Here is a 23,022-nt window from a genome sequence, read left to right as displayed (position 1 = left end):
TGCTTATTACCATTCTGGGCCAGAGTTGAACTGGTCACCCAGGAGTGAATGGTTCTGTAAGTGGGATGGCTTGATTTAAATCATAGATTTTAATTTTGTTTTGCATTTGTACTTCAGTTAGTTTTCTAAAGAACAGTTAATACTTATGGATGGTAAACATTAAAACATGGTGAATTGCAACTAAACACAGTCTTTACACTGAACTTGGTACTTTTGGATTTCTAGGATAGACTTGTACACAATGTTTTAAGCAATTATAGAGCTTAATGTACATTTATTAAGATTAGAAAATTGTGAGTGATTCTGTGACAGGATGTACTAGGCTGTTGTTGCTTATAATGCATTGCAACCCTGACACACCCAACTCAAAGAAGTGTCATTTGGGAAGAGGGGCAGTGAATTTAGACCTCCAAGCACTGCCTAGAGAAGGCATCCAGGGTACATCTGCACTACACTGTAAATTTGGACTCAGACTCAGGTTTGAACCCAACACGCCCTACCATCTACACACAAATATGACTTGGGTTAACAAGCCCTCAGGAATTGGGTTCTAGGACCCAACTGGGATGGGGGTGAGCCGAGTCCCCCTGGGACTCGGGTCAAGCCCTGTCATTTTGCAGTATGCATGTGGCTCAAGCCTGGGTCCCCAGACTTGTATCTGGAGATTCCGCCAACACTACCCCAAAATCCCGTTTCTCGGCCCCTCTACCCCAAAACTTCCCAATCAATTCTCAGAAACCAGATGCAACCCCACTGTTTTCAAATACAGCTCAAATGCAACTGCTTAGCATTTGCTTTCCACATTGACTGCTCACCTGGAAGCATATTTAACATTCCGTGTCAGCTATGGCCACCGATAGGAAGAACCCTTGCATCAAGCATTCTGGTAGCTGGCCAAAGGAACATAACTGAATTCTGATAAATATCTGGTGCAAGGTGAGCAAGACATCCAACTTCTGTAAGAGTGCAAGAAATGATCATGTGTACAAAGACATTTTAAATAAAACTAAGATGCTGAGGATCTTCCAGACTGCTTATCAGTGCAGAGAGCAAGTCAAATGGTTTAAAATTGACTACAAAGTGTTCAGGGATAGTAATGGCACCTCTGGGAACTCATCTGCTACTTGCCACTTTCACTAGCAATTTGACTGGGTGCTGAGGGTTTCAGTGAGCACTGAGTGGTGCATGACAATCTGCTAAGCAGGGACAGCACCCTCATAAGTCTGGAGAAGAGAAGACTGAGGGGGGAGTTGATAACAGTTTTCAAGTACATAAAAGGTTGTTTCAAGGAGGAGGGAGAAAAAATGTTCTCTTTAACCTCTGAGGCTAGGACGAGAAGCAATTGTCCTAATTTGCTGCAAGGGCAGTGTAGGTTGGACATTAGGAAAAACTTCCTAATTGCCAGGGCAGTTAAGCACTGGAATTAATTGCCCAGGGAGGTTGTGGACTCTCTGTCATAGTAGATTTTTAAAAGCAGGTTAGACAAACACCTGTCAGGGATAGTCTAGATAATACTTAGTCCTGCCTTGAGTGTAGGGGACTGAATTAGAAGACCTCTCAAGGTCCCTTCTAGTCATATGATAAGAAGAATTGCTTGCTTCTTCTAAAGGGGAGTGCTGGGTGAAGCTGGGGAAGGAGAGTTTCTCCCTTGACTCAACCACAAATGCTCAGCTCTGGGTCAGAGCCTAACAATCCCATTTCACCTTCAGTTAAAGTGTGTGATATGAACTGTTTATTTTTGTTGTGGAGGGTAAAAGCACAGGTGGCCATTTTGAGATGAATTTCAGTTAATTAACAAGGAGCTTGCCGTATGAGATGCTTTGCTTCTTGGTGAGCTCGAACAAAGTCATTTTTTATTTGCTAGATCAATTTTCTACTTGTGATTTGTGTCCAAATGTATTTGGACAGAAATTGGAATTAAATTAGAAACACACAAAACAGCATTTTAAAATAGGCGTTTTTGTTAGTTTGGTGCAATAAGGGAGAGGTCTCTGGGACTAATGTGAGGGCGAGAGCACTAGGGTTCAGTGGGAGAAGTGGAATAGTTAAGGAAGGAAGGGGTCTCTGGAGCTAACGAGGGCTTTGGGGGGTGAAATACATCAGGACAGATGGGGGATCCTTTGGGCTATAGAGGGGGGCTGGAGGGTAAAGGGGGGGGCTGGAAAAGGAAGCTCCTTGGGGTTGGGCACAGCTAGGATGTCCCATGGGATTTGTGTAACTGAGGGGGATGGAGAAGTGGGAGTTATTTGAGGGATGCAGTACTGGGTTAATTTCAAGGGGAGAACCCTAAGGTACTGGTTGGGGGTATTCTGGGATGGTTCACTGTGGCAGGGAGTGGTAACCATCTCATGGAAAAATGAATAATGCTTAAAAAAATGTGGTACAGATAAAGTGGGATTTATACTTTTTTATTTATTTATTGTCAGCTGCCGTAATTTATTAAAGTAAATGTAATATAATGAAAGAAAACAACAATTTAAATGGATAAAACAGTAAGAAGTTAATGGAGCTATAGCTATGCCTCGCTTACCGCGAGGGCATCTCCGCTCCTCACAGCCACTATGTAAACTACATTGGCATGAGTCTTTAGATCATCCCTCTTCCAGGGTGGGTTGGTCCCCAAGGTCTGTTGGCTCCTTGACCCCTTTCCTGCAAGTGCCTACAGGCTTCCTGCCAAGAGTGCTGCTTGGCCGCGCTCAGGAGAGGCAGCAATATGGACAACGTTGACTGTCACCTGAAGCCCCAGCCCTTGTTGTATCCCCAGCCAGTGGCCCCCTGCACCTCAGAACCAGGCCCCGCAAGAGAAGCTGGGTGCATCATTGCTGCCCCCCCTCCCCAATTTCACTTTACTCACACCGCCATGACAGATGTTCCCAGGTACCCACTACAACTGTCCCGTGTCCCACACCCGGCCAGCCCCGCTGCTGGCCAGCACAGCGCGGGCTGGGGGTGAAGGGACGTGACAGGGGTGTTCATCCCAGTCACCTCCCGCTAGTCCCCTGCTTTAGCGGGGCCCGCAGCGTTGCGCCGGGGCTAAGCGCGCTGCCCAGCAGGGAGGCGGCGTGTCCCGCGCTACCACGGCTGGGGGGGGGCAGGTGACACGAGTGGCGCGGGCCCCACCCCAGCGCCCGCATCCCACCGACCTCGTGGGCAGCCTCCTCGAAGGCGCCGAGGCGTCGACTCAACCCCGCCTTCACGGGCCCCGCAGGCAGCTGCTGCCCGTCATTAGCAGGCGGCGGCGGCGCCTGGGGAAACGGGGGGAGGGGCTATCCGCGCGCTCCAGGTACTGCCTGCCGCTTCCCTGGGCCCGCCAGCTCCAACCGGCTCCGAACGCGCACGGGACCCCCGAGCCTCGCTCCAAACGCCACGTGACTGGCAGGAGGTGGAGCAACGTGAAAGCCACATCCGGGTGAGAGGCTGCTCTCCGTGTGCGTGCCTAAGGGTGAGAGCGGGTCGCCCGCGTGACAGGGAAGGGTGGCGTTTCCCGGGCAGGTGGCCGCCGCAGCAGTTGCGTCACCTGGGGCAGCTGTACTGAGTAGTGACGTACGTACGTACGTACGCACGCAGGTAGACACGTATGCCCGGCCCAGGACAGGGGAAGCGGGGGTGGGGGAGGGCATCTGGAGTGAACCACCTTCGGCGACAGGTAACAGAACGTTCGGAACGTTCTAAATACCAACGGTTTCAGCGGCTCCGAAGGTGTGGGGGGAGGGTAGTTTCTTGGGCGGGCGGGGGTGAGGCTAGTCCCTGCGTCTTGGCTGGGAACCTGTTCGCCCCCTGGGTTGGCTCTGCTGAGTTCAGTTTGCCAGGCGCTTCAGTGGGGGAGTTCAACAGCTCCCTGAGCAGCCTGGCTGAGCCTGAAGGGGGTGTGAGGTACCCCAGCTCACTGGCCCCCTCCCTCTCCCACAGCTGGGGCAGGGGTTGGGCAGGCACCTGCAGGGCACGAGCCTAGCTGCTGTTGCAGGTGATGGCTTCATAAGGGCTGGTCTCCTGTTCCTGTCCATTTCTGCAACAGGGTGCTGTGCCCCCGCCTACTAGTGCTGCCAAGGACCCCACGCCAGGGCAGGCATGCCCCTGGTTCTCAGACCACATGGAGGAAGGGAGGTTACCCAGTGAGGTTGACAGTATTTCACTGGAACTCCAAAATCCTTCATCCCTGTGTGCCTTAAAATTAATATTCCTCAGTGTGGTTGAGTGGTTACAGTGTTAGCCTGGGAGTCTGGAGACCTGGGTATAATTTCCTGCTCTGCCACAGACTTCCCTGCATGACCCGGTACGAGTCCCTTTGTCTTTCTGTGTCTGTGTTCCCTGTCTGTAAAGTGTGGATAATTGTATGTACTTCACAGAGGTGTTGTGAGGATACACACTAAAGGCTGCGAGGTGCTCAGATACTGTAGTAATGGGCCGCCCTTCTTCCCTACTCAGAATACTGATAGCTGGCAGTTTGTCTGTTTCCTTGAAATATTATTTTAGTGCAGAAGGTGAGGATGGCCTTGAGGCATCAATTTCCCTATTGGTGGAATGGGTGGGGATAAAATGAGTGACAAATCCACTTTGGCAAATAGGGAACTTCCCTACCACATGGTGGGTAGAATGGTAGGTGCTAAAGCCATCAATTTATGAAGACTTTGTTGAAGAAGTAGATTTCTAGAACTTAAGGTAGAGAACCATTACTCGCCAACGTGTCTGCTGACGGATGTTTATAATACCCCAGTCCGTAGTAGCAAAGTGAGGCTATCAAGATCCTGGTCAGTTTTGCTCCTGTTCACATAGCTGTGAAACTGCCAATGATCATGTCAATTTCACTTTGTTGCTAGTTAGCACTGCTACCAGTAGCAGAGACCTTCCCTAAAGCTTGCAAGCAGTGGCAAACGGGGCCTATGGGAGTGGCAGAATAATCAGGAGGTTCTGGTTGCGGAAGATGAAGTCAATTCTGTAATGCTTCAGCCAACCAGTATTTTCACTTCTGAGTGTTGGCTTCCTAGTGAAGTGAATCTCAGACTGGTAATGATTTTTGGTCTCTAAAGGCAGAATTTTCCAGTCCTTTACTTACATTTACATATCAATATCTGACCTTAACTGCTGCCCTTGGAACTTCCCTCTCACTTCTTTTTGACTCTGTCTTCAGTCATGGCTCTTCTCTTTGGACTACTTTGCTTGCCTTGTGGGTATTCTTTCCAATGTCTCTGTTCAGTCCAGTCCAAATTAGAAATATATTGTTTGGTAGTTTGCCTCAATGCTTCAGTGTGGTTTTGGTCGGCACCCATATTTCAGTGCTTCTATGACCAGTCTTCAGCACTTCAGTTCTTGTCTTTGTGCTTCAGTGTCTGTTTTTGAGCACTTTGTTGCCTGTCTCCATGGTTAGTTCAGAGTATTTTGATGCCAAGTTTTTCCCAGATGTTTTGCACTCAGGTGTCTGTATTGTTGATGTTTCCATGGTTGGCTTTATCACATCATTGCTTATGGGTAAGTACTTAAGCACCAGTTGGCGCAAGTGGTTTTGGTATTTGGTTGCTTTGTTTTTACTCAGTTTCCTCAACTATTAAGGCAGAAAGATGACTGTTGAGACACTTTAGCGGCTTCAAAGGCTATCTGAATGGTAGAACCAGATCAGTAGTGAATGAGTATGTCTGCTGTGCTGCATTTACAGTTTAACAAGCAAGTACAGAGGTGTCCAGTGTGCAAGCATTTGCCACTTTGGTAATGAGGAAACATGGGGAACATCTTCTTTTCAAGGCATCCTAGGGAAACCCCCCAAAGTCTGGCTTTACAAAGTCATCCTAGACTGCTTCAAAAGGGAAGCTGCTGAGTACAGTGTGTTTGTACCATCTGCATCAACACAAACCTAGCTTCCTCCTGATATGTCCTTGAAAGTAAGTTCACCAACAAAAAGCCCTGTGCTGCCACTCTGATAAGGGTATGTCTCCACTACCCGCTGGATCGGCGGGCAGAGATCGATCCAGCGGGGATAGATTTATCATGTCTAGTCTAGATGCGATAAATCGACACCCGAGCACTCTCCCGTCGACTCCTGTACTCTAGTGCCGCGAGTGGTGCAGGCGGAGTCGACAGAGGAGTGGCAGCAGTTGACTCACCGTGGTGAAGACACCACGATAAGTCAATTTAAGTACATTGACCTAAGTACGTCGACTTCAGCTACGTTATTCAAGTAGCTGAAGTTGCATAACTTAGATTGATACCCCCCTACAGTGTAGACCAGGGTTATATGCCAGAACTTTGAGACTTCAGGTCTCAATGTTGAAATCTTTGATGCTGAGTTCTCATGTACCTGATGAGGTGGATCCTTGACACAAGAGATTGAGGTAGGGGGTATTGAGAGAGAAACCACTACTTTCTTCTGACACACTGCAGTCATATTCCTGTAATCCAGTCAGCTCCGCGTCTGGAATTCCTGCTGATGTGTATTCCCACCTTGGGGGATAAAACAGTGATTCATGATATTACTATATGCTACAAGGCTGACGTTTTTCCAATAACAGCTTTGAGGCATTCCTCTTGTCCTTCACTTGTCTGGAGCTCTCAGAGCAGATTGAATCCTTTTTATATGAAAGTTGATACTTGCTCCTGTGGAGTTTCCTCCTTGGCACATAAAGCTCCGGCTTTGATGCCAGCCCCTTCGTGCCTCTTATGTTGGGATTCCGGCACAATGACTGCTAGAACTTCATGAAGCCTTTGTGATGTTCCAGGTCCTTCCATTGAGTAGACAATTTCAGATGCTTGTGTGGTGCAAGTTGAGGTTCAGGAGGAAAAATATAACTAGATGGAGTCATAAGTGCCAGAGGATTCCTCTGATGCTAAATGTAAACCAAGGCAGAAAAGCAACTGGATAAAAACCTTCCGGGCAGGATCCAGCATTCTCCCAATTTTTACAGAAGCTGCTAAGACATCTAAGTTTGATGTCTCTGAGGAGTTGGCTGATTCCTACAGCCTTTGTGAAAGTCATCTGCCAGAAGGACTTAAAACAGCAACTGGAAAAAGTTTGTGGTGTGGTGCAGACCAACCCCCATTAACTTCCAAACTTATATTGCATAAATATTTCTTGTCACATTCTTCAACTGAGTCTATCCAAATTTATTTGACAGCTATATCAGCCTATTGTGCACTGGTAGATAAGTGTTTCTGTAGATCTTTATTGTCAGATTCATTCAGGGCTTGATCCTTTTTCAAATGCCTATATTAAAAAGCTCCTTCCGTCATTGAGTATTAATGTGGTGTTGATGAAACTCCTTTTGAACTCGTTTCTTACTTGAAGGGTCTTATTTCTGGTGCATGATCTCCATTTTATAGAGTGAATGAGTTTAATCAACTTTGTCATACATTTATTTCTTTTAGAATAGCAAAATTTATGAATGTTTTGTATTTGTTCGCATCTTTCAGGCATCCTGCATAACATCTGGAATTGCGAAGGAAGTATCTTCTCCCTCACTGTGTTTGCAAAATAAATACAGAAAATCTTATTGGCACTGGCCCTATTGTTTCTGCCTGTCAGAGTTTTATTTTCATTTGGTTTTTCTCTTGGACATCACTTGAGCCACGCACCTGGTTCCCAGAATTGAGAATCTTGGAGGGATGCTATTTTTATCTTCTCTTAAGATATCATTCCAATAGGCTTCATATTCACCTGCCCACTCCCCTCAGAGTTTGGGAGTAATTGCTCTAGAAATTTTTTTTTTTTAATTTTAAGCAGTAGGTTTTTTTTGTTGTCCCCCTCCCTCCCCCAAAAAATATTTTGTTTTAATTTAGTGGTTTATTTAGGGAGACTGTGCCTCCAGCTCATTAAGAAACTGACTTGGAAGAGAAAAGGTTAAATTCGGAGAGTTGCGTGGGCAGGAGAGCCGTCAGAAGTTGGGGGCTGGCTTAGATTCCATCCTGCTACTGCTCGTCTTATGGACCAAAAGTTGTTAAGATCTTGAGGCTTTCTGCTTGTCTCAGCCTAGGGAATTAAGATTTAGGAGTGTGAATCTTATTGGAATGGTATCTTCAGAGAAGCTGACTTAAATATCTGTAAGTTTCCCTTTCAGCAACCAGAGCGGGCATTTTGAATTTTGACTTCATAATTTATTATGCCTACTTGCTAGAAGCTTATTAAACAGATGATGTTCCTAGGCAATGTTTAGGGAAAGCCTCCTGGTAGAATTACTAGCACTCTACACTTTCCCCTCAGCTGGGTGTGGGAGCTGCTTACCAGGACCTTGCCTGTAGGTCTGAGAGTAATCTTTCATATTGGCCTCAGGCTAGTAGGTGTCATTTAGTAAATTTTTCAAGCCATGGAAACAGGGTTAATAACAATGACTTATGGAACTGATGAGCCCTAATTTTAATAAATCTCTTTGGGAGAAAGTGGTATATAGAATACTATTATCTATTTTTTTTGAGATGGGCTTTCAAATCCTCATAATGGCACTATATACGCTAAGTGATATAAGTAGCAACTTAATTCTAAAAGTCAGGCTGACATTACCTCAGGAAAAAAGTCAAGCCACGCTTAAAGAGAATATTTTTGTTCTTAGTCTATGAAAGTGATTAAAACATATGAGGAAAATCGGCACAGGAAGGATAACATGCTTTCTTTCCCTCGGATGATTCAGTTGTCTCTGTTGAGGGAGACAGCCTGGAAAAAGTGGCTAATAGCTGTTAGTTTCTTGACAGTACAAATACAGCTAACAGAAAACACATTGTAGATCTCCATTTTCAGGTCATATGTGATTTTTTTTTTTTTTTAAGTATGAAAATCTTTTTTGTTTTAATCTGAGGTATCTTCAAGCATACCCACATTATTGTGACAATTGGGAATCTAAAATCCAAAACCTTATGGCAGTCATGCAATACTAACTTTCCACTGATACTACACAACCTTTGATTTCTCAGTCTAGAAGGATTAAAAATCTGACTTTGAGGTTGTAAATAAAATCCAGAGGTTTTAAAACTATTGTTATAGAATGCTGATGATGTGTTTAGTGCTGAACAAGGAGACAGGGTTTGAGACCTTTTAGTCCACTGGTTCCCAACCAGGAGTACGCATACCCCTGGGTGTACTCGGGGTCTTCCTGGGGATACTACCAACTCATCTAGATATTTGCCTGGTTTTACAACAAGCTACATAAAAAGCACTAACAAAGTCAGTACAAACTAAAACTATTTCATACAGACGATTACTTGTTTACAGGGTGGATTTAATGTAAATCAAATTGATTTAAATCACTAGTCAGAAAGACTGGATTTAATCATGGATTTCTACATAAAAGTGCATTCTTGTTGGTTGTTATAACTATAAAACATATTCTTCACAACTCGGAGATTGATGTAGGTTTCATATTTAGAAGGTACACACTACATTTTAAAGTGATTTATTTTGAAAACTTTTCTGATTAGTTTTACAGCTATATCAGAAAATGAATGATTGTTTGGTTATTTCATTTCAAAGGTAATTGAAGCAGATATTTATGAAGTCATTGGGAGGTGAACTATCTCCAATTCAACATGTTAATCATTAATATTTGGAGGATTTTCTTGACATGCTGTATTAGGAGGAGAACATCACCAGACAGACATTTAAATTGTTTTATTTAACTAAAACAACAACGTTATGTATTCTGGATTTTTTTTCTTCGACAGCAAACATATAATATTATAACAAAACAAGCATATGAATTTTTGAATTTAAACAGTCAAGTTTTTTTAAATCATGTTTTTGTTAAAATTGTTTAATTAGAATAGTTAAACAAAAGTTTAAAAAAAAATCGATCATTGATGTCAGCCAGGTCAACATGAGAAACTTTAAATATTAGCTTCTGCAGCTAACTCAGTCATCTTCACCTTCATTTTCCTGTTTGTTCATAATCTGGAAAAGAAAAACAAGTTTTCCTGCTTTTTCAGGACCCAAACGACTTCTCAATTTGGAATGAATTAGTCCAAAGGTAGAAAATATTATTCTTTCTACACTGGTAGAAGAAACTACTGCTGTTAAAAGTGAGATTATAACTTCAACAATCTCTGAATCCAAGTGCTTAAGTGACTTCCATCAGTTCACTGGTGTGACTTTCTTTAAAACATCATCAACAAACATATATTTCTTGAATGGTTCTTATTCCCAAACTGGGTCTCTCTTATGGCCTGCTGCCATTTTCGTTTTCCCTTCTAGTGACAGAATGGTATGGTAGATCTCAAATCAATGAAGGCTATGCTCAGACCTTAAGACTTCTGGAATATGCTGCTCAAACAGTTTCACTTTTGTTTCTACTGCCTGTCCCTCTGTTCTCACATTTATCTCCAGACTTCTCCTTGTCCAGATCTGTTCTGCCCCCAACAGTGTTCTATTCATTGAACTTTTTGAAACTTTGCACTTTTAGAGAGAGGTAAGGGATTGACTCTGTGTACACAAATTTGCAGAGGGACAATAGGGTTGAGGTCTGTTATTTCTCACCTCTATATATTATTTATTTAAAAACATTTTTGCTGTTAACAAGGATGTTATCTCTGGAGACAGATCCACAGATTGAAACGGCAAAATTTAGCATCTCTGATGGTACCTTCTAGATAGAGCACTGAGTCCCATTGGGTATATATAGATTATTTAAATCTTTCCGCAGGAGCCTCTGGAACCCATAAGATTGGGTCCCTAATCCATGAACTATTGGAACTCGTTTACAAAACTTTTCTTAAACGTTACATGAATATATTATCTCATACTATAGAATTAGAATGTATAATCCCTAGTCCGTGATGAGATGTCTTTGAGCTATAATGTATCTTTCTTTAGATAGGTTTTTTCCTCAAAGCATTTTATCAAAAAAATCTGATTTAAATAAAAAAATCATTGATTTTTATCCACCCTGCTTGTTTATACTGCTCTATATACTACATACTGAAATGTAAGTACAATATTAATATTCCAGTTGATTTATTGTATAATTATATGGTAAAAATGAGAAAGTAAGCAATTTTTCAGTAATAGTGACACTTTTTGTATTTTTATAAGCATTTTGTAAGCAAGTAGCTTTTAAGTGAGATGAAACCTGGTACACAAGACAAATCAGACTCCTGAAAATAGTCTGGAAAGGTTGAGAGCCACTGTTTAGCCTATCCTTGGAAAAGTCGCTTTATACAGATATGTGGCTTGATGACCCTTAAATTACTAATAATGTAGTGTGATTTTAGGGCTAATCCGTTCAGACTTTCAGCTGTAGTCAAATATAAGACCACTCATCCTTGTTGCAGCCCACATCTTAGTAGAGAACTTGTCACCAAGAACACTACCTTTCTGAACTGGAATTCTATAAAGTCCCTGTGGCAAATATATCAGCTGCTTATACATGAAAGTAATATTAGGAAATTATTTTTAGGTGTCTTTAGTGCAATATTGTGTTGTCCTTTATGAGAGAATTAATCACATTGTCTATTCTTGCTCTTAATTTTGTTTCTTTCTGTCCCAAAATCTGTTTCCTCTTTCCTCTTCTCTCCTGCCCATTCCTAGAAGCCACCTGGACTTCTCCCTCTGCATGTACTTCTCTGTTGCTCACCTTGTGTGACCATGCCTGGTTGCCTTGTTTCTTTTCCCCATGGCCCATGGATATTCTTTTACTGCTACCTGGCATTTCGAGTTCCACAGGTGGCAATGGTTGCTATGGTGGCTTCTGTTTCCTCTCTTTTCCTTTTATACAACAGTAGCCCCAGTAGAAATGGAGAAGAGCCAGCATCATGTGATCAGCCAGCAAACAGCAGACCCTTAGTGGTCTGTAGATCACAGTTTAGACAAAGGCAACAATATTAACAGCTTTATTCTCTTCTTTGGAAACAAAGTATGTGTGTATATTGAGGTGGGAAAGGATGCCCGAAAAGCAGCAGGTCAGAAAAATACTATTTTTTGAAAGCTGTGACCTTTTACTGGGACCATTGCCTGTGCTTCCATTAGGCGGCCGTGGATTTATGTAGGGACTTCTCTTAATGTGTTGGGTGTGTTCATTTTGGGAAGCTGGACCTCTACCTCATTGCAATAGGGAACATCTGTTTGAACATATTTATCCAAAGTTTAAAATACTGTGTTTTACACTGATGCATCACATCTCTCATGACCCACTTTTGTCATGATGCCTGCAGGACATTACCCAACTAATTTTGGCTAGGGTCAGAGTCTCTTAAGGATTATTTATTTTCTTTATTTTTTAAAAAGTATATGTGATTTATTCCTCTCTTTCACCCTTTAGTATATTGCTTCTTTTCTTAGATTATGAACTTTACAGGTTAGATTGTGTGGATGGCACTTAATTCAAGGTGGATACTACTGGAATAGTAATGATTATTAGGTCACCAGGACTGAAGATAGCGCTGTTGAGTTTATAGCTTCAACATCTATTCCACATTAAGCCCCCAAAAACACTTACGGGCATGGTGAAGTGTAACCAAGTAACCCCTTTGCTTTCAGTTAAGCAAGTCCATAAGTATTTGTAGGTTCTGGACCAACCCCCCCTTTTTGGGGGGGGGGAGGGGGGTTAGGGGTCCATGGCAGTTTCTCCTGTCTGTTGCTTTCTATACTGGCTAAGCTCATTTTTTGTCACCATTAAATGGCATTTACTGGTCTGGCCCTTTAAAATGCCCAAGTCCCTTTGAAATCGAGTCATCTTGGTTATATGTCCAATTTTTTGTATTTGATACCATTGTCTTTGTACTCTGATTAGAAAACAATGTATTCCAGAAAGCATTTATTCAGCATTTCTAGTATGTAATAGCCAAGTTGTAACAAGCTGTTCACTCAGTAAAGTAGGTAAAAGGAGAATACTTAAATTTTCTGTCCTCCTCTATGCCCTCATGTATAGATAAATGTATGGAAAGTAATGCAATCAAACCTTCAGACAGTTAGGATATTTCATTTTGCTTTGTGGTCTCATTAACTCAACACTATACGTTTTTTGAAATAACACACATAGGGTTTATAAATTTTCAAGTTTGTTTGTAGTTAAATAGCTTTTAAGAAGTTTTGATCCTGCCTTTTACACAGTACTGTGTTACTCATATACTGACATGTACTGCTGTTCACTCTTGAGGCTTGTCATCATTGCATTGTTAACTCAAGCTATAAACTTGAGTTTTGCTCCTAACCTGACTCCTGTCCCCACGCACATTGCTAGCTCAAATTAAGTGGCATTGTAAGCTCGAACTAGGTAGGGGGATATGTAGTGCTGCTGATGCTGGAGCTAATAATGCAGTGGGGATATAGTAGCTTAAGTTGTGACTAGAGCTCAGTAATTAACTGGTTTTTCAGTTTGGTGGCCTGGCTGAAAAATCAAAACATTCAGTTTAAGATCGAACCAAAACAGAAACTTTTCAGATTTCTCATTGAAACAAAAGTTGAAAAATTTGTTTAGGGTCGAACAAAATGTTTTCGGTGGTTAAAAAAAAAAAAAAACAAAAAAACAAAAAAAAAACATTTAAATAAAAGTAAAGGAATTCCAAAATGAAACTTCTTTCCAAAACAAAAAAAATTAAAAATGAACCATTTTGACGTTTGCAATTTTTTTTGTTTGATGGAAATGATCTGCCAAAATTGACCAGAATTTGCAAATTGTTTGGTTGCCCAGAATCTGCATTTTTTTCACGAAAAAACTATTTGCACTAAAAAATTCACCCAACTTTAGTTACATATCCCCATTGTCTGCTAATCCAATCACTCTGTGCTGCTAATCCAATCATTCTGGGTAGCTCCAGTGTTTCACAATGTGGTCACTCTCACTTGAGCTAGGCTCAAGTGGAGTAATTTGAGTGTACTAACTTGAGGTAACAGTTGCAGTGAAGATAAGTCCTTAGACATAAGTTTTTCATTTGTTGTATTAGGACTAATGGTTCTGTTACAGAGACTTCCTGCTCAGTAGGAGTCCAATTCTTGCACCAGCATTATAGCACATATGGTCCTTAGGGATTTTTTTTGTTTCCTATCGTGCTGTTATTACCAGCATGGAAATGAAGGCTAATCTTAAGATTTTAGTTGGTGGTCTCAGAATCGGAAGCAGTCACTGTTGAGTGATTAACCATATTATGTAGATGAACAGTTGGATAAAATGTGAATGCAGTTACCTCTGTTGTTTGATTCAATGTCACTCTAGTAAAATTACCAAATTTTATAAATATGCCAAATATGAACTATTAAAACAAAAAAGTAACACTCAATCAAAATAAAATAGATGAATCCTTATATTTAAAACAAAACAGACAAATCCACACTGTTATTGTGAAAGGTATTGTTGACTGTAATCAGATGCTCTTAGATGTGGATCCTGCAAACATGTCTGCATTTGTTTAAACTTACTATCATGAGTGGTCTCATTGAAGCCAGTGGACAGCTCATGGTGGTAAAGTGAAACATGAATACAAGTTTGTGTAGGATTCAGGCCTTGGTTTACATTTCACAAAGTGGGGAGGAGTGAGAAGTCGCCTGGGTATGAACTTTCAGTTTCTATGTATGGGCAGGTCCTCTTGAATACAATAGTAATTTTTTTCTGTAAAAGAATGATCAGGCTCATAAGCCTTCATGTGCCATGTGTAAATATATTTTCTAAATGTTGTATTTTTTAGATTTAAAATATTAAGTGTTTTTATTTGATTGAAATTAAAAACAATTTTTTCAGTATCAAAAACTCTATGAACATTGTTATAAAAGGTGTAAATATATAAAAGAATAGCTCTTTGAAGTTTTCGAATAATAACTTAACTAATTGATGTTCTAAAATGAAAACAACTACACAAAGAGAGGGTCCTGTTACCTCCTGAAAAATTAAGAAATGATAAGTTGTTCCAGGATTGTGTGGAAGGATGAGGTCAGCTTAATAAAATATGGTGTATATAATAATGACAAACAACACACAGAAGTGAAGAATCGTAGTGGGTTATAAAGGATGTTGCACAGGTTTTTGACCGTGTCTTAAAACAGCTGGATCATTAGGATAACACTGTAGAATTAAATACAACAGAACTGGCCCAGAATATAAAGCCTAAACAGATGCATTTTATCCTGGATATTAGAATCTGGTGTGGCGTTTAGTTCAAATGTTTTTAAAGGCATAGTGTATGGTCCCAAAAGGGTAGACCGGATCTGTACTACCAAGTTTTGCTAGCATAATTATGTCGGTCAGGGTGTGATGAAGTTGATTTGTGACTAATATAGCTGTGCTGGCAAAAGCCCATAGAGTAGCTGCAGTTATACTGGCAAAATTGCACGTTTGTTGGTCTAGTTTATTTTGTTTGGGGGGCTATAGTAAGCTATCCCAGCAAAAGCCAAGTTTTGCCAGTATAATCTTTTTTGCACTAGGAATCCTTTGCCCGTGCAATCTAGCTATGCTGTCAAAGCCTTCAAAGTGTAGGTATGGCTTTAGTGAAGATTCTCTTTAAGAGGAGGAGTCCACGAAGTGCATGGATTATTCCTGGTATTAATGTAAATAAAGTTTTGATTTTTTTTATTATAAAAGGAATTTTCTGCCTCAGAAAATTTTGAGAGCTTCAGGTCTTGATTATTTTTCAGAAAGCTTGTTTATAAATGGGGGTTACCCAAAAAACCCCTCAAACCCTCATATAATAAAAGAAATTTTAAGTTTTTCAAGGAACACGGTGGATAATTCAGTGTTGTTGTCTGTGTTTGCTTTCTTGCTTGGAGCTCTGTAGATTAGTCCACACTACAGGTACAAGAGAGAAACAGATTCTAAGGTTGTTTTTCTAACTGGTTTTCCTGATTTGGTTAGAACCTGTCTACAATTCAGATGTGTCATGCGTCTTCATGTAGATTTTTTTCTTCCACGGTAGAGATTGTCTATTTTGGAGTGCCAGGATTCCATTTGATTTTCAGTTGTCCATAGATCTCGTTGAAAAAGTTTATTTTGTCCCTTCTCCCATTAGATTTTTGCTTACGGTCCATGCAGTATTGATATTGTGGGAAGGATTTGAGCTCTGCCATAATAGAAACTTGTGTCAGTGCTGTGAATATATTGGTAGCAAAAGAGTAGCTTTGCTATAGAGGAAGAAGAAAGTCTGCTTCATTGCTAGAGAAAATTTAAGAACTATAATTTCTGCGGAGAGAAGTACTTGACATAATGACATCTCTGAGTCTACTTATCAAAGTTGTGATGGTTCCTGTTTTTAAGGCAAAAAATGCTGAGAAATCGTAAATAGTTGAAATATAGCTAGGACAATGAAATAAAAATGATGACAAAGAATGGAGACCTGTTGGCTTTTTACCATCTGTTTTCTATATGGTATCTCTGGCTAACATTTTCTAACTAGCAGTGGTAGTGTTTGTAATCTTTTCATCGCAAACATTTTTAGTGAAAATTTTTAAGGAGGGGACTTAGGTTATGCAGATACAAAATCTTTCACTTCAAAGTCACTGACCTGAATTCAGCTCAGTTTGTTAGTGACCAAACTCTCATGTAAAATGAGTTGATGGTGAAATGACAGTATCACAGATATCACTACTATAATTGTCATTTGTGCTGACATTCAGAAGAGGTAAGCCAGGGGTTCAATGGCATGGCAAGTGAAAGTGGTCCTTCCAGGTCAACACTGAAATAGTGTGAGGAAGCTAGTCCTGCCACTTCCCACTCTGCACCAGTTCTGTGGATACAAGAAGAACTTCAGTCTTCAGGGCTGTCAGTCAAGCATCTTTCACCATCTGCACAATTCCTTTTTAGGCAAAAAAATAAAGTTCTTAATGTTAATAATTAAGTTATTTTATTAAGTATTACATTAGATTTATTTACTGGTCTATCACCATATTTGAGCATGCTACTTGATAATACAGAAATATCTGCCCCAAAGAGTTTACAATCTAAGCCCCCTATTCTGAAGATAGATTGTGTGTGGTGGTTACAGTGTGCCTGTATGAATTCCCTTTGCTAGATTGGACTTCTGTTAGAATGAGAACAATTGAAGAAGGTTATAATTCAGGAAGGGGAAGGGAGAGGACTTTCTGAGGATTTTTTTTTCAGTAAACTAGTACTCTTGTAAATATGGAATCATAGAAATGTAGTACTGGATGGGCTTCAAGAAGTCATCAAGTCCAGCCTGCTGTGCTGTGACAGGACTAAGTAAACATCCCTGGCAGGTATTTGTCCACCTTGGTTTTTAAAAGCTTCCAATGATGGGGACTACACATCCTGCCTTTAAAGCCAGAGCTTAACTACCCTTATAATTAGAAAAATTTTCCTGATATCTAACCTAAATTTTCTTTACTGCAGAGTAAGCCCAATTACTTGTTGTCCTACCTTCAGTGGACATGGAGAACAATTAATCACCATCCTTTTTATAACAACCCTTAACATATTGGAAGACTTATTAGTTCTCTCTGTCTTCTTTACTCAAAATTAAACAGGACCTGTTTTTTTTAAAATCTTTCTTTAAAGGTCAAGTTTTCTAAATTTTTTTTATCACTTTTGTTGCTCTGCTCTGGACTCTGTCCCATTTGTTCACATCCTTCCAAAATTGTGGTGCCCAGAATTGGACACAGTACTCCAGTTGGGGCCTCACCAGTTGTCCTTGTGCCTCAGTGGGTCACAGCTGAGAATGCTAGATTCAGGACAAATTGCTGAGAAATAGGGCAGACTCACTGGTGGTTATTCTGTCGTAAGAATAGAATAACCTGGGGAGGAGGGGGCGGGGAGGGATAGCTCAGTGGTTTGAGCATTGGCCTGCTAAACCCAGGGTTGTGAGCTCAATCCTTGAGGGGGCCATTTAGGGATCTGGGGCAACTATGGGGGATTAGTCCTGCTTTGAGCAGGGGGTTGGACTAGATGACCTCCTGCGGTCCCTTCCAACCCTGATATTCTGTGATTCTAAGCTTATACCAAGCCAGTAACAAAAGTAAACTTCCGTTTCACCAAACTGGTTAACAAGAAGTCGGAAAAGCAGTCTCCTTAGGCATCCCAGCCCTTATCTCAGCACCCAGACACTGGACTCTATGATGAGTGGTTACTGACAACCAGTTTAATCAAATATAAGGTCCTTCTAATCTCAAGAGATCAGCCATTTAGCCAGGTCAATATATAACTCAGACCTTACCCAATAATCATGCTGCTACCAATCCTTTAGTAACTAAAATCTAAAGGTTTATTAATAAAAGAAAAGAAGAAGAGAGTTAAAAATGGCTATGTTCTTATATCAGGTTTGTAGCAGTGATGTTATAGAGACTTCTGGCTTGTAAAGTCTTTTGTAACTTCCAAAAGATTGGAAGGTCTTTAGTCCAGTATGCTCCTTATAGCTGTAAATCCACAGTCCAGAGAATCGGAGGAGGAAAGAGGCAAAATGTAGTTATTCCAGGGGTCTTTTATGCCCTTTGCCATGTGCTTGGACATTTTTTGTTTCAAACAAACCTCACAGCCAAGTCTGTGAAAAGTTACAAGAACAAGATGGAGTCCAGAGTCACATGAGCATATCACATGTCCTTACACGTCTTGATGCCTCATGGGGGGGCAGGGAGGGGTAGCCATTGTCCCCTTGCAGACTGAGGCATCAGCAGGAAGAGATATCTGGAGGAAATGACTTCTCAAGCTCGAAAAGTCCATTCACAATGTGTGGCTAGACTGGATATAAGCTACCTTGTGGCTGTTACCCAAGGAACAAACGTAGTGGTGATACAGGTATATAGCCAATGAATATTTATAACTTCAGACACAAAAATGATGCATGCATATAAACAGGACAATAAATAATCTTATTTAGCAAATCAAAACTTTTCCATTGACACCTTACATTACATACTGCACTGATAGACAATTGCAACAAATCTTGTATAAAGTATCATTGCTATAAATGGTCATATTTCAATCATACAACATCACACCAGTACCGAGAAGAGCAGGACAACTATCTCCTGTCTTACATACAACACTCCTGTTGTTAACCCCAGAGTCATATTAGCCTTCCTTTGCAGCTGCATCACATTGATGACTCATGTTCATAAGAATGGCCATACTGGGTGTGATACAGCATGGCCAGAGGGCAGCAGGAGAGTGTTAGAAGGGAGCCTTCTTCCCTGTAGATTAATTAAAGCACCTGAAGCCAATTAGAGCACCTGAAGCCAGTCACCTGATAACTCCCCCTGTCCCCCCCTTCCACCCGCTTCAATCAGACCAGAGAAGGAGTTGAAGCAGAGTGGATTGGTGTTGGAGTACAGAGCAGTTTGGAGGGAAGCAGAGGAGAGTTTGGAGAAGTGCTGCGGTGGGCTAAGAAGACCAAGTCCCTAGGTAAAGGGACACCTGGTTTGTGCAGAGGGAGGGCAGGAAGCCCCACAAGCTGAAGGGCAGGGGAAGGAACTGCTAGTTCAAACGGTTTACCGCTATTCCTAGGGCCCCTGGGCTGGGACCCGGAGTAGAGGGCGGGCCTGGGTCCCTCCCTCTCCACTCCCCTCCTCTAGGACACTAGTGGGGCAGTTAACACCCCAGTTCAGGGGCGACAAATGGTGCCCTGAACTCTCCCCAAGAAGAGAGAGCGCGAGACCCATCAAAGTAGTGCCGGCAGTTTGCCACATGGGTCAGACCAAAGGTCCATCAAGCCCAGTATCCTGTCCTCTGACAGCGGCCAATGGCAGATGCCCTAAAGGGAATGAACAGACAGGTTATCATCAGGTGATCCATGCCCTGTCACCCAATCCTGGCTTCTGGCAAACAGAGGCTAGGGACACCATTGCTGCCCATCCTGGCTAATAGCCATTGATGGACCTATTTTCCATGAATGTATTTAGCTCCCTTTTGAATCCCATTGTAGTATTGTCCTTCACAACTCACTCTGGCAAGGAGTTCTGGAGGTTGACAGTGCATTGCGTGAAAAAATACTTCCTTGTGTTTGTTTTAAACCTGCTACCTATTCAGTTTGTGGTCCGCTGTAACGCACAGATCCTTTTTAGCATAGCCAGTTATTTCTCATTTCCTAGTTTTGCTTTTGAATTTTTCCTTTCTAAGCGAAGTGTACTTTGCACTTGTCTTTACTGAATTTCATCTTGTTGAATTCACACCAATTCTCTAATTGGTCATTGTCATTTTGAATTTTAAACCTGTCCTCCAAAGTGCTTGTGACCCCTCTCAGCTTGGAGTCATCTGAAAATTTTATAAGCATATTCTCTACTCCATTACCAATCTCATTAATGAAAATATTGAATAGTATCAGACTGAGAATTAATCCTGCGGGGCCCCTTTAGATGTATCCTCTCAATTTGACAGCAAACCATTGATAGCTACTGTGTGAGGATGGTCCTTCAACTAGTTGTGCACTCACCTTATAATAATTTCATCTAGACCACACTTCCCTTGTTTGCTTATGAAAGTGTCATGCAGAACTGTGTCAAAAGCCTTACTAAAACCAAGGTATATCACATCTACTACTTTCCCCCACATCCATGAGGTCAGTAATCCTATCAAAGAAGGAAATTAAGTTGGTTTGGCATGACTTATTCTTGACAAATTCATGCTGACTATGCGTTATAACTGTATTTTCCTCCAGGTGCTTACATGAGAAAATTATTAAACAATCAATTTGTATCTTTCCATGTATTGAAGTTAAGCTGATTGGTCTATAATTTCCCAGGTCTGTTTTGTTTCCCTTTTTAAAGATAGGTACTATGACTGTCCTCCTCCAGTCTTCTGGGACCTCTCCTGTCCTCCAGGTGTTCTCAGATAATTACTAATTGTTCTGAGATTGCTTCAGCTAGCTCTTTAAGTACCCTAGGATGAATTTCATCAGGCCCTGTTGTCTTGAATACATTTAATTTACCTAAATATTCTTTAACCCATTCTTTCCCTTTTTGGCTTGCATTCCTTTCCCCATTTGTCCATACTAATTGTGTTGAGTATCTGTCATCATTAACCCTTTTAGTGAAGACTGAAGCGACATAGGCATTAATCAACTCAGCTTTTTTGGTGTCGTCAGTTTTAGCTCTCCTTCCCTGCTAAATAGAGGACCTACACTTTTCTTTTTTTTTTTCTTGCTCCGAATGTATTTAAAGAACCTCTTCTTATTCCCTTTATGTCATTTGCAAGGTGTAACTCATTTTGTGCCTTAGAATTTCTGATTTTGTCCCTATATACTTGTGCTGTTCTTTTGTACTCCTCCTTAACAGTTGTCCATATCTTCACTTTTTGTAGGATTCCTTTCTGGTTTTCACGTAACTAAAAAGCTCCTGCTGGTGGCCATATTGGTTTCTTATTATTCTTACTGTCTTGCGTTTGCATTTGTCCTTTTAATATTGTCTCCTTGAGGAACTGCCAGCTGTCGTGAACTCTTTTCCCTTAGATATAAAACTGGGTGTTTAAAATAAAAGTTAAGGCTGAAAGATACAACTTAGTTGCCCTTTTTAAATTTGAAAAATGAAAATGCCTTGTATGATTAATGAAAATTAAATGGACAGTGTTCCCTTTTAATGTTTTCTAAGTCTTTTTAGCTTTTCATTTTGTAATCTTCTATTAGAAACTAAAAATAGCAAAAAGAATGAGGACTACTTGTGACACATTGGTATTGTGTTTCTGGAGGTTTTATCCAGACAAAATTATAGATGGTTTTGTGGATTCTGCGAAGCCTCATGTATACTACCAGACTTCATAGACCTAATTCTCCACTGGTGTAGAGCCACTGTTTGTTGCTATGGTGTGGATGACCCTTAGGATTAGGTGTCATGATGGTAAGAACACCCAAGTCTTATCTATGCTACAGCTTCCAGTATTACCACCACCAGTGGAAAACACTGACTATGAATTATACCTTTGGAAGTTGAGCAGAAGCTTGAAGATCAGCTGTATAATGGAGGGAGACATGAAATATAGACCATCTTATTTGGCTTGTGTACATATAAACAAAATATTTTTTGTAAACCTCAATTGTTGTTCTCCTTCCCTAACCTCTGTCTGTCCCAGACTGTGAGAACTTGGGACAGTCTCTCCTTAAACTGCCTAGCCCATCATAGATGCTACCATAATCAAATAGCAAATCTGATAGAGGATAATCTGTCAAAGGCTAAAGAAGATAAAGTTCAACCCTTTGTTCCCTCAGATAAGTTATCCAGACTTCCATCTTATCTAGGCAAGGGAAAAGCACCTGCAAAGAAGCTAGCCTACACTTTTGTGTCTGTTTTCAGGAGTGCTCCGTATAACATAAGGTTTGGAGCCAACTTGCATTTACTTCAGTTGGAGGTGACTGGGACTTGAGACTGCAGTCTAGTACTCCTTTCGAACAGAAATCCAATAGTTCTAAACCTGCTAGTGGCTATGCACCTGGCAGGAGAGGAAAATTATGATCATGGACAGCCAGAAATAATCGAATGGTTCCTGGCACAGGGGATAATGGATTAAAGCTTCTAAGTAGTTACAAAATATTGAACTGTGTTTTATGCTTCTGAACAGCAAGGTGTTGGTGGTCTACACACGGAATTATGAAGAACTTTCTCCACTGGGAAAGGAAGCTCATTTGTGCCTTTCCAGCAAAATTTCTGAACAACCTAAGAGAGTTTGTCCTAATAGCCATCTACTGGAGGAGGCTGATAAGGTTCTCAACTTTGCTAGTAGTTTGCTAGCTGGTAGTGGCAGTTTCTATCCGACTGAGAGAGACACCTGATAACCCAGAACCAGGGCCAGTATCTACATCACAACCTGGAGCTGTCTTCCTGTCAACATGATAGAAATTTAAAAGGTTAGTGTGTTTTAGAAGTTGGCTGAAGTCTGTTTTGTCTCAAGGTTTGCTGTAGTGCCCATTACTGTTTCACCATACTATTTAGAAGTCCCTAAAAGAGCATATAAACTTGTTTGGTTTTAAATAGGCAAATGTGTGGATGTGATGTGATGTGATGTGATGTATAGATGCCATTGCTGAGTCAGGGTTCAGAAAGCATTTGGGGCACTGTGAAGGCACACCTCCATGGCTCTGTTGCAGAGGGCCTGTAGTAAGGCTTATTTGTAGGTGTTTGAGCCAGAAGAACAGTAGATCATAAGAACGGCCATACTGGGTCAGACCAAAGGTCCATCTAGCTCAGTATCCTGTCTT

At 41.2% G+C, this 23,022-nt stretch overlaps 1 protein-coding gene and 1 long non-coding RNA gene across 10 annotated transcripts in view; one reads left to right on the top strand and one right to left on the bottom strand.

The window, feature by feature from the left end:
- The window catches only part of LOC141975613 (uncharacterized), a 54,324-nt gene extending 50,903 nt beyond the window's left edge, over positions 1 to 3,421 (bottom strand). Inside the window, exon 1 of the long non-coding RNA XR_012635959.1 lies at positions 3,144 to 3,421. This is a non-coding gene — a long non-coding RNA (uncharacterized LOC141975613). The remainder of the gene's footprint in view (positions 1 to 3,143) is intronic.
- The window catches only part of CCDC91 (coiled-coil domain containing 91), a 319,501-nt gene continuing 299,868 nt past the window's right edge, over positions 3,390 to 23,022 (top strand). The window contains exon 1 of one of the 9 annotated variants that reach the window (XM_074936086.1): positions 3,390 to 3,409. The gene's annotated coding sequence lies outside the window, so the exon portion shown is untranslated. The other 8 variants (XM_074936059.1, XM_074936124.1, XM_074936114.1 and 5 more) reach the window with 8 other exon arrangements.

The sequence above is a fragment of the Natator depressus genome, chromosome 1 (genome assembly GCF_965152275.1).
Source record: "Natator depressus isolate rNatDep1 chromosome 1, rNatDep2.hap1, whole genome shotgun sequence".
NCBI lineage: Eukaryota > Metazoa > Chordata > Testudines > Cheloniidae > Natator > Natator depressus.
This window is presented reverse-complemented; position numbering and strand designations above follow the sequence as displayed.